The 15,000-nt window shown below is 32.6% G+C and overlaps 1 protein-coding gene and 1 long non-coding RNA gene across 2 annotated transcripts in view; one reads left to right on the top strand and one right to left on the bottom strand.

Moving 5' to 3' along the window:
- The window catches only part of LOC144978756 (heparan sulfate 2-O-sulfotransferase 1-like), a 22,132-nt gene extending 16,249 nt beyond the window's left edge, over positions 1-5,883 (bottom strand). Inside the window, exon 1 of the mRNA XM_078925215.1 lies at positions 5,763-5,883. The gene's annotated coding sequence lies outside the window, so the exon portion shown is untranslated. The remainder of the gene's footprint in view (positions 1-5,762) is intronic.
- On the top strand, positions 137-2,235 carry LOC144977863 (uncharacterized). Its single transcript, XR_013646417.1, has 4 exons — positions 137-228; positions 479-568; positions 1,083-1,173; positions 2,172-2,235. It is a non-coding gene; the product is annotated as an uncharacterized LOC144977863 (long non-coding RNA).
- Positions 5,884-15,000: the final 9,117 nt, after the last annotated feature.

Raw genomic sequence — 15,000 nt, 5'->3', positions numbered from 1 at the left:
TTTTCCATTTAGCAAATATTGCATTCAGAAAAATGAGATTTGTCACTAATAATTGTTCTAAAGGAAGAAAATATTTTTTCCAGCATTTTCTTTCTTTTTCTGTTTTGTTTACCTCATCTTTAATTGTTTTCCATTCAGTACAGTTTGTTACGTGTGTGAATCGACTAAGTCGATTCTTGTTGTGGAATTTGCTGCATTCCTGTGCATTAACTCGATGGGGCATTGAAGGTAGGATATTTTAATTAATAACCACTCCTCCCCCTCCTCCTATTCTTAAACTTTATTGGTCTTTCATAGCCATCTTCTATCTCTGAGAATGGGGGGGGGGGGGGGGGGGGGATAAATTGCAAATATTATATTATTTTTCTTTTTGCTTTATCTGTCAGTATTGTTTTCTGTCTTTAAAATAAATCAAATTATACACATTCAATCTTTATTTCTTCTTTTTAACAGACCGTCTTATTTGTTTTTCAAACAGTTTGTTTGGTGTGTGGGTCTACTAAGAGATTATTGTTGTGGAATTTGCTGCAATCCTGAGAATTAACTCGATTTGGCATTGTCATTGAAGGTATGATATTTTAGTTAATAACACCCCCTCCCCCCTCCTCCTATACTTAATCTTTATTGGTCTTTCATAGCCATCTTCCATTTCTGAGAGAGAGGTGGGGGGGGGGGGGGGGTGGGGGGGATAAATTGCATCTTTTATATTATTTTTATTTTTCAAATTTTTTTTTTTTGCTTTATCTGTCAGTCTTGTTTTCTGCCTTTAAAATATATCAAGTTACACACATTCAATCTTTATTTATATTCTGAGACTCAAGGTGATCGCACAAAATACCAGCATTAGGTGTGACCCATGGAGATCAGACATCATTGTCTAATTTCTAATCAGTGAATGGCAGTTTGAGTTTTGTCATTGATAGTTATAGACTTATTTTGTTGACAGTAGCCAGTGAAGGCCTTTCACGGATTGGCTTTACATGATAAAACTTCTGATTATGAACTATCAATTGTGCTTTTCAAGCAACATCCAGTAATTTTTCCTTTATTTGAACACACTATCTTCATTGTTTTTCAAACAGTTTGTTTGGTGTGTGGGTCTACTAACTAGATTATTGTTGTGGAATTTGCTGCAATCCTGGGCATTAACTCGATTTGGCACTGTCATTGAAGGTAGGATATTTTAGTTAATTACACCTTCTTTTGAACACATCTTAATTGTTTTTCATACAGTTTGGTCTGAGGGTTAAGTCTGTAGATTCTACCTGCAGGTAACTGTTCTATCTTTGATTGGATAGTGAAGGTAGGATACTTTAATTTATACACCCATCCCCTTTTCTTAAAATCCATTGGTATCTCATACTCATCTTGGGGGTTCTGATAGTTCAGCAAAAGTAACGGGATGACCCAGGTGCACTCGAGATTTTTTGATGACATCCTTATCTACTCCCCAGATATTGGGTCGCTGGGTCTGATCTGGTGGAAATCAGTTTGCGATAACTAGCGTTCTATCCAGAGGGTAGCAAGAAATTGCCATTGTCTGTTTCAAGCTATAGATATTGGGATAAACTCGGGCTCCATGGTCTCAGTGGCTCTAAAGGGTATACTCATCTTCAATTCCCAAGGGAAAAAAATATATTGCATTGTTAGTTTTAGATTTTTGCTCTATCTGCAAGTGTCTCTAACTGCCCTGGTATAGTAGTTTTCTGCATGGAACCTCCAAAAATTCTGCACATATTTCATTCGCAACACACAAGCTTCGAACATAAAATATTAGCAAAAAGTGTGAACCACCGTTGTAAAATTACAAAATCAGGTGAACAAGCAGTTTGAGCATTGCTTTTGTAGCAGATTACACAAAATTTGTACTCTGCTGAAAGCCTTTTAGGATTGGTGCTACACGATCCATCTTTTTTTTTTTGAACTATCAAATGTGTTGCTGAGCTGTCAGAATTCATTTGGATGGAAAACTAAAATGACAATTCCAGTCATTATGATGTTATCAAAAGCTAGGTTTTTCTATCTTTTCTTTTTACGTACTCCCCCCCCCCCCCTCCCCTCCAACTGAATCAGCAAGGTCTTGTTGCATCCTTCATACTTGGTTGTGGAGTTAACATTTGTGATTTATAAAAAGTGCTACTTAACAGTTGTTTGGCTTTGTTATCTTTCAGGTGTGTTTGATATTGTCAACAAGGGCTACATCAAACTCATTGTATATAAAGCATTAGAATCAAGAGGTGAGTTGTCTCAAAATTAAAATATAATTTAAAAATATTTAAAAAAAAAAAGAAAAGTCAAGCGCATTCATGAATATTTTTTAAAGAAATGATCAGCCCCACAAACTTACACAATCCATGTTAAAAGCTTTACCCATTGATTACCACTGTACCAATGACAGGATCTTATCGTTATTCATGAGGCGCTTTATCTTAAAATCCTCTAGAGATGCACAATATAATAATAATAATAATAATATAATAATAATAATAATAATAATAATAATAATAATAATAATAATAATAATAATAATAATAATAATAATAATAATAATGATAAGTTTCATCTGTTTGGAAAGTATTTGTACAGACGTATGGTGCATGATAAAAATCAAATAAATATTTGCAACAATATCACAAAGCAACAGAAGTAAAAGTAAATGTATATGGTCTTCAGAATTTAAAAAAAATTGAAATAAGGGTAAATATCATAAATAGACTTCAGATTATGTGTATATTTGTGAAGAAAGGTATAACCATCCATTTAAGGTGTGAAATGAATGTAAAATTGCACGGTTTTAAAAACAAATGAATTTGTAAAATTCTTATTTAGTTTTTTAGTTAATGTAAAAGTCTATTTTGAAGCATTACATTTATTTTATTTGTTCTGTTAAAGTAATTCAAAGATATAATTAGAGAATAAAATCAACAGAACAAAGCTAATTTTTAAAATTAATAAATCTCTGTTTCTCCCCACAGACCAGTTTAGGCATGGTGTTCAAGACAGCCAGTCAGGTGTGGTCATTAGTGGCAAACTACTCATTTGATCCAGATATGCCTCACCAGATGGAGCATTTGTTTTTCAATGAGTGCAAAAGAAGTATCCTGAAACCATTCTGAAAATTCAAGAGCTTTCTGGTTTCGACATTAATAAAATGTATTATATTTGTTATTCGCCGAAGAAGAGGTTTGAGCCCAAAACGTTCTGTTTTTGGTATTTTGTTCTTTTTTTAACTTATTATATTCATTTTTGTACTAAACAAGAAAAATAAATATTACTGTTATTGGCTGAAGAAGGGATTTGAGTCCGAAACGTTCCGTATTTGGTATTTTATTCTTCTTTGAGGTTGTTATATTCATTTTTGTACATTAGAAGGAAAAAAAGTATTATTATTGTTATTGGCTGAAGAAGGGATTTGAGCCCGAAACATTCTGTATTTGGTATTTTATTCTTCTTTGAGGTTGTTACATTCAGTAATTGTACATTAGAAGGAAAAAAAAGTATTATTATTGTTATTTGCTGAAGAAGGGAGTTGAGCCCGAAACGTTCCGTGTTTGGTATTTTATTCTTCTTTGAGGTTGCTATATTCATTTTTGTACATTAGAAGTAAAAGAAAAGTATTATTATTATTATTGTTATTTGCTGAAGAAGGGATTTGAAGTCGAAACATTCTGTGTTTAGTATTTTATTTTTTGACTTTGCAGTTGGTAGAGTACTCACTTTACATGCAAAGGGACTGAGATTGGTCCCGGGTGCAATCGAGATATTTTTCTGATCCCTTTAACTACCCAGCTGTGAATGGGTATCCGGGTCTGTTAGATCTGGTGGAAAGTACTTTGTGATGGACTAACGTCCTATCCAAAAGGTAGCAAGCAATTGCTTTTGTCTATTCATGCTATAGCAGCCGGGATAAACCCATGAACCATGGATATCCATTTTGTACATTAAGTAAATATTATTTGCAATTGGCTGAAGAAGGGTTTTGAGCCCGAAACATTCCTTGTTTGGTATTTTTTCTTTTTAAAAGCTGTTATGAGTAATTATATAGAAAAGTCCACAACTTCTAGCATTTTTATCTTTTGTTTTCTAGACATGTGAGCTTTTCAAAAAACATTTTCTTTTCTATTGAACGGATCCCTTGTTTAAATAAAAAGTAAAAGGTGCAGTTTTGGACACAATTTTTGATCCATTTTTTCTCTTTGTGATATGTATCAGTTTCCCGTCACTCTTTTGACCATATCTCAAAAACTATAAGTGCCACAATCATAAAACCTATATGAATTTTGATTGTTTTTGTGCAAGGAATCCAATGAAACTATTTTCAGAATGATTTGACAACTTTGAAAATTTAGTGAGACTACCTATAGGCACTTGCAAGAATTTTTCAAAATAGTGATATCGGTATTAATTTAGCGTAGAAAAATAAAGGGGAGTGAAACATTTACTAAAGTGAAAAAATTATCGCTCTATCTCAACTAGTTAAAAAGTTATGACCTTTTATGTTGTGAAAAATCTCTATAGAAGCTTATAGGAAAATATGTGACCAAAACACAGCAACCCAATGGATAATCAAGTATAATTCAGAAACGGCTTCAGATACAACTTTGAAATTTTTACATGTGGTAATTCAACATCTCTGTAATACATTGCAAACAGGAAAATAATTATTTATTGAGAGAGAAAGGTATAGTTTAGAGCTGAAACAGCTGAAATCAAGGAAAAATAGATCACGACATGCAAATGAATGACCTATTGGAATTTTGGAAAAGTCGACAATTAAATATTTATTCACTTGTAGAAAGACCAAATACACCACTGAATCGGCGTCATTTAGTTATTCACTTTGAACTTTTCAAAATGAAAATAGACCTCATAAAAGCAAAGATATGGACTGACAAATGTTTGAGGTGGTGTATTAGTGTTTAAAATGATCGAAAATAGGTGATTTTAAAAACTTCCGCTCCCCCGTTCCCCTAAATTGGACAGACGTCCGTCAAAGGATGAAAAACGTCAAAATCAACAGTGAAAAATCAATCGGAAAAAAAGGGAAGAGAATTGTAAATTATAAAATGAATACATGGACATGAAAACGCCAATTAATTAAATAATTTAAAACAAAAATAACTTCCATAAATGGAATATATTGTAAGATATAAAGATGTAAAGTTTTGATGTGGATTGACGAAGTTATCTCTCAAACGCAGCAGACGACAGGAAGTGAATCAGTATAAGAAAATGGCAGCTTCTGTAAACAATCGAGGCCAATTACTGTTTTTTGGGGAGCTCTAACTTTTGAGTGCAAACATATTTTGCTCTGAAATTTTTAGAGAAGCTACTTTTATATGTATCTCAGAAGGACTTGTTTTTATTAAGAAGGACCATCTCTGGTTTAAAAGTTATAAGCGTTTAAACACATATACTCTCTTTACACAGAGATTTCTCAAAAATCATGATATAAAAAGATATAATAATATTAGCATCATTGTATGTAGAATTTTATGCCCTTTCCAATGATATATAATACATGCCATTTCATTCCACTGAGAAAGAAGAATGAACATTTTAAAATCACTCCTAAATTTTTTCCCTCAAAAACGGAAACAGAAATCCTCCTGTTTTCAACTCGCGAGAGCTACTTCTTGCAAGTGCCTACTACCTAGACTATGATGATGATGCTACTCTTGACTCAAATTCTATGACCTGTATTATAAGGATTCGAAGTGGGCACAAGTTCTAAGTTACATTGAATCTTGCTCTACACTTACGATTGTTCTGTTTTTAGAAGTAGCGAAAATATTAAATTTGAATCAAACTTTATTTAATCAGAATAGAAGTAGAAGGGCAGTAAATCGCCATTGTTTTTTCGTCTCGTCATTTTATTACTTCGCTTTTTTTAATACCAGAAAGTTTTGTCAGCAAATGCCAAATAAGCTATGGTGTGGAATCCGCAACCAAAACCCTTGACTTGACTCTCAAAATCCATATTTCAGTTTTATTTTTGTTCACATTTTTTATACAAATATTTACACATGAATAATACTAACACTGTCTGTCAGATGAAGTAACGAAAATAATTAAATAATATCAATAACCAGAGGTGCCTAAATGAGCCAATAAAATGGAGAGAAAGATAAAGGGAGTTAAATGTGACGCATATATAAGGGAACAACACAAAACAAACGACGTTTCGGCCTTTGGCAATGAATTAAAAAAGGAGTATTTTATTACAGTAAAATTTGGTGCTGTTCGTAAATATAATTAAATATAAGCAGAGATGCGAATTCATGGTTAATAAATAGATAAATAAATAATACCAATGATAAGGAAAACTTACAAAACGTCAAAATGGCAAATAATTGTATTGCTAGTATCATGTTTGCTTGCAGTTCGAACAGTTTAGTCCCCTTAGAATGTGGTTGCCTTTATTGTTTTAGTCAATGTTGGTCCAAAAGTTTATAGAACCGGTAAAAGAGCACATCACTCAAAGGAAAGAATCTCAGATTAAAATATATGTGTGTTCGAGTGACTAAAAATATATGCTAAACGAATTCATGGATCAAAAGGAAATAATTAAATAGTATGCAGTTAGATAAAAATCTCTTAAATGAAAAATGCACATGTATATTTGGATTTCATTCCCTCACGTCAGAGATTATTTTCATTATCTATTTTCATAAATTATGTCTTAAATCTCTAAAGGTCGTGAGGAAATGGTAAAAAGCATTTTTTTTTATGTCTTAATATGTGGCCTTAAGTTTCATGTCATAAGTGACTTATTACTATTATTGTTATTATTATTATTATTATTATTATTATTATTATTATTATTATTATTATTATTATTATTATTATTATTATTATTATTATTATTATTATTATTATTATTATTATTATTATTATTATTATTATTATTATTATTATTATTATTTTATTATTATTATTATTTATTATTATTATTATTATTATTATTTTATTATTATTATTAATATAATACTTGAGCCACCGTGACGCACAACTCTGGGTTGTTTATTTTGTTTCATGAACACTTATTATACAAAAACTCAGAAAAATAATTTCTATCATGAAAGGCAAGGGAAATTATCATGTAATAATTGTACATTAATTATATATACATCGGCTATTTCCCTTGTCATGTAAGCACCGCATCTCATGGCAAATTATGAATTATTACAGGTCATTAATAATAATAATAATAAATCTTTATTGTCCTAAAAAATGGCAATTTGTCATTTGGTTACACATTTATAACAATACAATATTGACATATGCACACTCACACAGATGCATACTAGTAACATCTTACATCGAAAAGAAAAAAAAAAAAAAAACATTTAAAGACATGGAAAAAAACAATTTCTTGCGATTCTTTTAGCGAGTTTCAATCGACCCAGTTTTCGCGTTACTGGTGAGTGGACAGAGTTGTTTTTTTGGGGTTTGTTTTAAGATCCAGTTTACAAGAAAATAATATTGACCAATTTTCTCGTATTATAATTTTATCGATGGGAACCTGCCACTCAAAAGTGAATTTTAAACTACGGCAATCGTATCGGATTGGAATATATGTGTCTTTATTGAGAAGAATCAGTTTTATTCTTTGTACATCGCTATAATGTCTTGTATCGTCTTTGCCTCGTGTTCAAAAAGTACCGTGGTTCAGTAGTAACACTCACTCACCGTGCAGTATGGCCTTGAGCAAGTCACTCCGCTTTCGCTCATGGGACTTATGTTCTTACGATGACTCTAAAGGTTGTATTTTTTCCATTCGAAAATAGCTTTCTTCCCATGTATTAATAACGTCGGGCACGGACAAAATACTAAGAATAAAGAGAAGAGCCGCTAGACCTACCCATACCAAGCACCCGACTCCTCTGCCATTTTTTTTTTTCGAGCTAGGTATGGGTAGATCTAGTGGCTCTTCTCTTTATTTTTAGTATTTTGCCCGTGCCCGATGTCTTTATCAGGAAGACGGTAGAACAACGACAGTGCCAGGACACCGGAGTCAGTCTCCTGTGTAGCTTTGCCCTTAGTCTGCATGTTTAGAAAGGAGAAATCAGTATCTTCACGTTTATCAGTCATTGCTGAAAGAGAGAGGACAAGAATATTCCGATTGTGAGGCGATGTGGTCTAGTATTATGACACTTGCCTTCGGACTGAAAGGTTCAGGGTTCAAGTCCTACTCTGAGCAGCTTATAGTTGAGTCCTTGGAAAAGGCTCTATACGCACATTCTCTCGCCGTAATCAGATCACTTTTGGTAGTCACCAGCAGAGGCTCACTAATTAAATTTGGGTGGGGTCCCCTGACCTCCAACGGGCGGCGGAGAGATCACTCACGCTGGGATTTCCCCCCCCCCCCCCCCTTCTATCTGCTTCCCTATCCACGTTGCTCTCGTCTTTGTTCAGGATTAACATTGCTCGTTTTTATCCTGGTCTTGGTATGGATCCTTAGCTGAAAGGGACGCAATTTAAAGTATAGAAATGTCCTAAAAATGTTGCGATTGCTGAAAAACCATAAAAATCATAACAAAAACAAGAACTATTATTTCAAATATGATGGATTTCAAGGTTCCATACGTCAAAACAGTTTTCTGCTTGAGTTGAAATGAAAATAAAATTTATTTGTCATAGCACAGAAACACAATGTATGAAGGTGACAAATTAGGGAGCAGGCAATGGTGTAAGATAAAGATCTGAAAAAGTGTGTATGAAAGAAACAGTGCCAGGCAAAAACAAAAACAAAAATTTAAAAATAGTCAATCAGAGCCATTGCCATTAGAGGGCCCATACACGTAATGCTTTTTACCGATGACGGGGCTCGTCTATGTCGGTGTAACCCGATCCGCACAAGATTTTTGCCCACACACGTGAGGTTTTACAAACCAATCGTCACGGGTCCAAGAGTGACTGCCTCTCTATTCTATTTTTCGTCTTGCTCACAATAATGATTACTTTTCATTAAAACAACACCAATCAGACTGTGGAAGGAACGAAATTGACGTGATGACAGCAATTTTGTTGATTAGTTCTCACTAAATTATATCAAACTATAAATGTTAGGGCCTACTCGTAATTTTGTGTGTTGGTATATTATTTCCGACTGGCGGATGTTGTATTTCACATATACTTATAGCATCAATAACCGTTCAAGGTTTCGCATCATATGTAGTAATAGCTATAATAATGTAACATGTTGAGAGAGAGAGAGAGAGAGAGGGGGGGGGGGGAGGGAGAGAGTGAGTGAGAGAGAGAGAGAGAGAGAAAGAGAGGGGATGCTGTATAAAAAGGTACGCTTTTATATATCGCTATATTCACTAAAAAGCACTTTACAAGGTCCCCATAGCCAACAGCAACACATGACGCCTGTTAGGCGATATTACAATTCATTGTTTCCGACAGAGAGGATCTTGTAAACAGCGATGTACTCATTTTAGACGTGAACAGGGTGAGAGAGTCTTTTCCAATGACTCAACTATGCGCCGCTCAAAGCGGGACTCGAACCCAGTACCTTCCGATCCGAAGGCGAGCGTCATACCACAAGACCACATGCATAGCTGCACAAGCATGTGATGAGAGAGAATGGTAGGTACATATGCATTGAAGGAGGAGAGAGAGAGTGAATGGAGTGAGTTAAGTTCTTGGTTATGTATAGAAGGAACTAAATTGATGTCACTCATCTCTTTGTTATTGTTTTTAGACAGCCATTTTTGTGACTAGTTCTCACTAAATTATATCAATCAGACTATAAACGTTCAAGGTTACACATACAGGCCTGTGAATGGTTGGTGAAAAAAATTGTCGGAACTTTTTGAACACGGGAAAATAGACCAACAGGACAAAAATAGGGATTAATTAATAAACACAACACAGATATTACACGTCAATTGACTAGTCAAATCATGTCACTTTACCCAGCTCATTTATAATACAAAATAAGCAGGTCCTTATTTTATGGTATCATTTTAAAAAACTCAATTATTTGAGAGAGTACACGCATTTCTGGGTCCAGATCTGAGTTAGTTGTAAAGAAAAGGAAGAGAAAAATTCCCTCCTTTTTGAAGGATGTGTATCTAGTGCTTGACACGAGAAGCTACTTTTTCTTTGCACCTGTTTTTTGTGTTAATTTTTTAAGCTGATTCTATCGTTTATTTGGATTAATTCTTATAAAAGTTATAGAAGAAGAAGAAGAAGAAGAAGAAGAAGAAGAAGAAGAAGAAGAAGAAGAAGAAGAAGAAGAGAGGAGGAGGAGGAGGAGGAGGAGAGGAGGAGGGAGAGGGAGGAGGAGGAGGAGGAGGAGGAGGAGGAGGAGGAGGAGGAGGAGGAGGAGGAGGAGGAGCAGGTCCTTCCAATGGTTTCTTTGGTTCAGTCTAAAAGTCAACCGGAAAAAATAATGCGAAATAGATATTTTTCTTCGAACGGTGATGGACTGCTAGGAGCGGAAGTTTTCTTTCCTCACGACCGCGATTGTTTAAAATTTTATCTTTTTCCTCCTTCACACACGACGTGTGAAGGAGGAAAAAGATAAAAATTTAAACAATCGCGGTCGTGAGGAAAGAAAACTTCCGCTCCTAGCAGTCCATCACCGTTCGAAGAAAAATATCTATTTCGCATTATTTTTTCCGGTTGACTTTTAGACTGAACCAAAGAAACCATTGGAAGGAAAAGAGTCAGCCGGAGAAATGCGTGTATGTCGGTAGCAAAATAGGGAGAAACAGCCCGGGCCAACACACGCTGTGCGTGCTAGTTGACTATGCTTGTGTTTGACGACCGCGTCCCTCTCTCTCTCTCGTCTATGGCACAGTAAGCAGGCAGTGAATACATCCACGTCTAGCGCAGCGTGTAGGTGGAATGATAATATATATTCACCGATTGGTGTAAACAAAATCAGCTTGAATTAAATGTTGAAAAAACGAAAGAACATGTGTTTGGTGTAAAAAATAAAAACGACTTAAAGTGTGTGGCGATCGGTAAAGATGATGTTGAGATAGTTGACTATTTTAAATATTTAGGAATAACCATTGATAGTTCCCTCAATTTCTCTCAACATATTAATATAATATCTAAGAAAGTTGCCCAAAGATTATACATCCTAAGGAAATTGAGAACATTTCAAGTAAGGAAGAAAACTATGTTAAGAGTTTATGACTCATTGATTAAAAGTGTAAATTGCGTTTGGCTGCACCATATGGTTTGGAGGATGCCGACTTAAAGATAAATCAAAAATTTCAAAATCTATCAAAGAGGCATCAAAAATAATAAACCATCCTCTTGATGGAGTAGAAAGAATTCATGGAAAAGCAATAGAAAGGAAAGCATTCTCAATTACCAACAATAAAAAACATATTTTATACCATGAATTTAGTCTTTTACCATCTGGGAGAAGGTTTTGTCAGATTAAATGTAGAACTAAAAAGTATAAATCAAGTTCGTTCCATCAGCAATAAAAATTTTGAATATTTCATATGGTACAGAAAAACCAAGGATTGATTCGTTGACTGATTAACTAATTAATTTAGTTAATGTAAGATTAACTGACCAATTGATAATGATGATAGTTTTTGGTTTCGAATTTCCACAATCGTAACAAATTGAAAACGAAATGAATATGTTTATGTTGTGTATATCGCACGTGTGAAAGAGAGAGAGAGAGAGAGAGAGAGAGAGAGAGAGAGAGAGAGAGAGAGAGAATGAGAGAGAGAGAGAGAGAAAATAAGTAGGAGTGAAATATCTGTTCAATGTTACAGTTATCGTTTACGTTATAACAAGTGTAACTAAATGACAAATTGCCATATTTATGGACAATAAAGATCTATTATTATTATTATTATTATTATATTATTATTATTATTATTATATTATTATTATTATTATTTATTATTATTATTATTATTATTATTATTATTATTATTATTATTATTATTACCTATCTGACTAGACGGTCTAGTTTTGTTTTGTCTTTGACGCGACAAATAAAAAGTTTCTTTTATTTTATTTTATTTTTTTAAGTCGGCGTTCGAAAAGGAATAAAAACTGATTTTTTCGAGGCACGAAAGAAAACTCTTTTCTTTTTTGTTTGTTCTGGGTTTTTTTTTTGGGGGGGGGGGGGGGGGGTTGACGTTACAAATTTTATTTTTATTTTTTATTTTTTATTTAAAAATATAATTAAAAATACAGCAACAGAATATATCGAGCAAAATCTTACAGTCGGAAATCCTACAATTGTCGGAAGATTACAGATCTGCACATAGATTTGTGGGCTGAAGCGTTATTTATGGATGGCGGACTTTGTGGCTATTTTACTTAAACATAGAGCATCAATAGATGGAACCACGTTGACGTCACTCAACCCGTTGTTATTGTTTTTAGACAGCCATTTTTATAATTAACTTCTCACTAAATTATATCAATCAGACTATAAACGTTCGAGGTTACACATAGTTTTGTTTGTTAGGACTGATGGAGATGTTGTGAGTATTTTACCAAAAAGCATAACATCAATACATCGACATCGGCAGTCAGTTTTAATTTTAAATGCAATGTAAGCCACGAAAATTTTCCATTTTGAGGTCAATAAAGATCTATTATCATTATTATTATTATAAGCATTATTATTATTATTATTATTATTATTATTATTATTATTATTATTATTATTATTATTATTTATTATTATTATTATTATATTATTTACTATTATTATTATTATTATTATTTATTATTATTATATTATTATTATTATTATATTATTTATTATTATTATTATTATTATTATTATTATATTATTATTATATATTATTATTATTATTATTATTATTATTATTATTATTATTATTATTATTATTATTATTATTATTATTATTATTATTATTATTATTATTATTATTATTATTATTATTATATTATTATTATTATTATTATTATTATTATTATTATTATATTATTATTATTATTATTATTATTATTATTATTATTATTATTATTATTATTTATTATTATTATTATTATTATTATTATTATTATTATTATTATTATTATTATTATTATTATTATTATTTTTTATTATTATTATTATTATTATTATTATTATTATTATTATTATTATTATTATTATTATTATTATTATTATTATATTATTATTATTTTATTATTATTATTATTATTATTATTATTATTTATTATATTATTATTTTATTAATATTATTATTATTTATAAGCATTATTATTATTATAATTATTATTATTTATTATTATTATTATTATTATTATTATTATTATTATATTATTATTATTATTATATTTAATTATTATTATTATTAAATTATTATTATTATTATTAATTATTTTATTATTATTATTATTATTATTATTATTATTATTATTGCACTATTTTTATTTATAAAATAAATCGACAGCGCTCCCGTTGCAGGCTAAGCTGACAAGTCCTCGGTGACCTCCCGCATATCCCAACCCCCATTTTAAATTAAATGTAAGCCACTAAAATTTTCCATTTTGAGGACAATAAAGATCTATTATTATTATTATTATTATTATTATTATTATTATTATTATTATTATTATTATTATTATTATTATTATTATTATTATTCATTTATTTATTTATCTATTTTATAAGTCATAATAGTGCTTACTAATGATAACATTATCTTTAGTATGCACTATTATGATTTATAAAATAAATCGACAGCACTCCCGTTGCAGGCTAAGCTGACATTCCTCGGTGACTTCCCGCATAGCCACCCCCCACCCCCAACTGTCAGATTTTTCTTTTTTTTCTTTTTTTTTTTTTTTTTTTTTGGTAGACTATAAACGATCGAAGCTACACCCAGTTTTGTTTGTTGGTATCGGTACTAGTACTAGCAACTGCTGTCAATCTCAAATGTCATGTGTCTGTCTAGTTGATGGATATAATGTGTCAATGATACTAGCACAGTCGCGTCAACGTCTTCGTTAACACATGTATAGGGAATGAGATTAGCGGAAGAGTAGCGTCCCTTGATTTGGACGCCACGCATAGTCTGTGACGTCACCGGCGGAAAAGTTATTAGAGAGAGAACGTCATGTTGGTTTTGCGCATGCGTCCCTCGTCCTCGCGGAATCCGAGACTATGGGTGACGTCCAATCAAGGGACGCTACTCTTCCGCTAATCTCATTTCCTATAGTTGAGGAGAAGAGAAAAAAAAACACACACACACTGGCATATTCATGTTATTACAGTAGAGGAAGTTACGAAAATCGGAAAACTATTGTTTCATTTTACTGATTTATCAAAGACATTATATTTTGTATATGAAACCCATTATAAATTTTACGGTGATCAAAAACTGGAAAGAAAAACGAAACCTTTTCTTCATCTCCCTCTCCCTGACTCAAAATTTATAAAAATATTATTTAAAAAATAGAATGCAGCGTTTATTTGGTGAAATATCCACTAAATGTGCTCAAAGCGCTTTACAAGGGGTCCCTGGACAACAGCAACACTTAACATGTAGGACGGGACATGACGCCTGTTAGGCGATATTACATTTTTTTTTTTTCGGACAAGGACAGCGCTATACTATTAACGGTCAGGTACTCATTTTACACCTGAGTACAGTGAGAGAATGTGAGTAAAGAGCCTTTTGCAAGGACTCAAGTATGCGCCGAGCGAGGCTCGAGCCCAGGACCTTCAGATCCGAAAGCAAGTGTCACACCACTAGACCAAATAGCCGCACATATCCTAATGTTGTCCACCAATTCCATCCTCTGTCTTCCTGCTGCGAGGCTCGAACCCAGGACCTTCAGATCCGAAAGCAAGTGTCACACCACTAGACCAAATAGCCGCACATATCCTAATGTTGTCCACCAATTCCATCCTCTGTCTTCCTGCTGCGAGGCTCGAACCCAGGACCTTCAGATCCGAAAGCAAGTGTCACACCACTAGACCAAATAGCCGCACATATCCTAATGTTGTCCAACAATTCCATCCTC

This window comes from Berghia stephanieae, chromosome 8 (assembly GCF_034508935.2).
Source record: "Berghia stephanieae isolate SIO BIC M18660-M18661 chromosome 8, UCSD_Bste_1.3, whole genome shotgun sequence".
Classification (NCBI taxonomy): Eukaryota; Metazoa; Mollusca; class Gastropoda; order Nudibranchia; family Aeolidiidae; genus Berghia; species Berghia stephanieae.
This window is presented reverse-complemented; position numbering and strand designations above follow the sequence as displayed.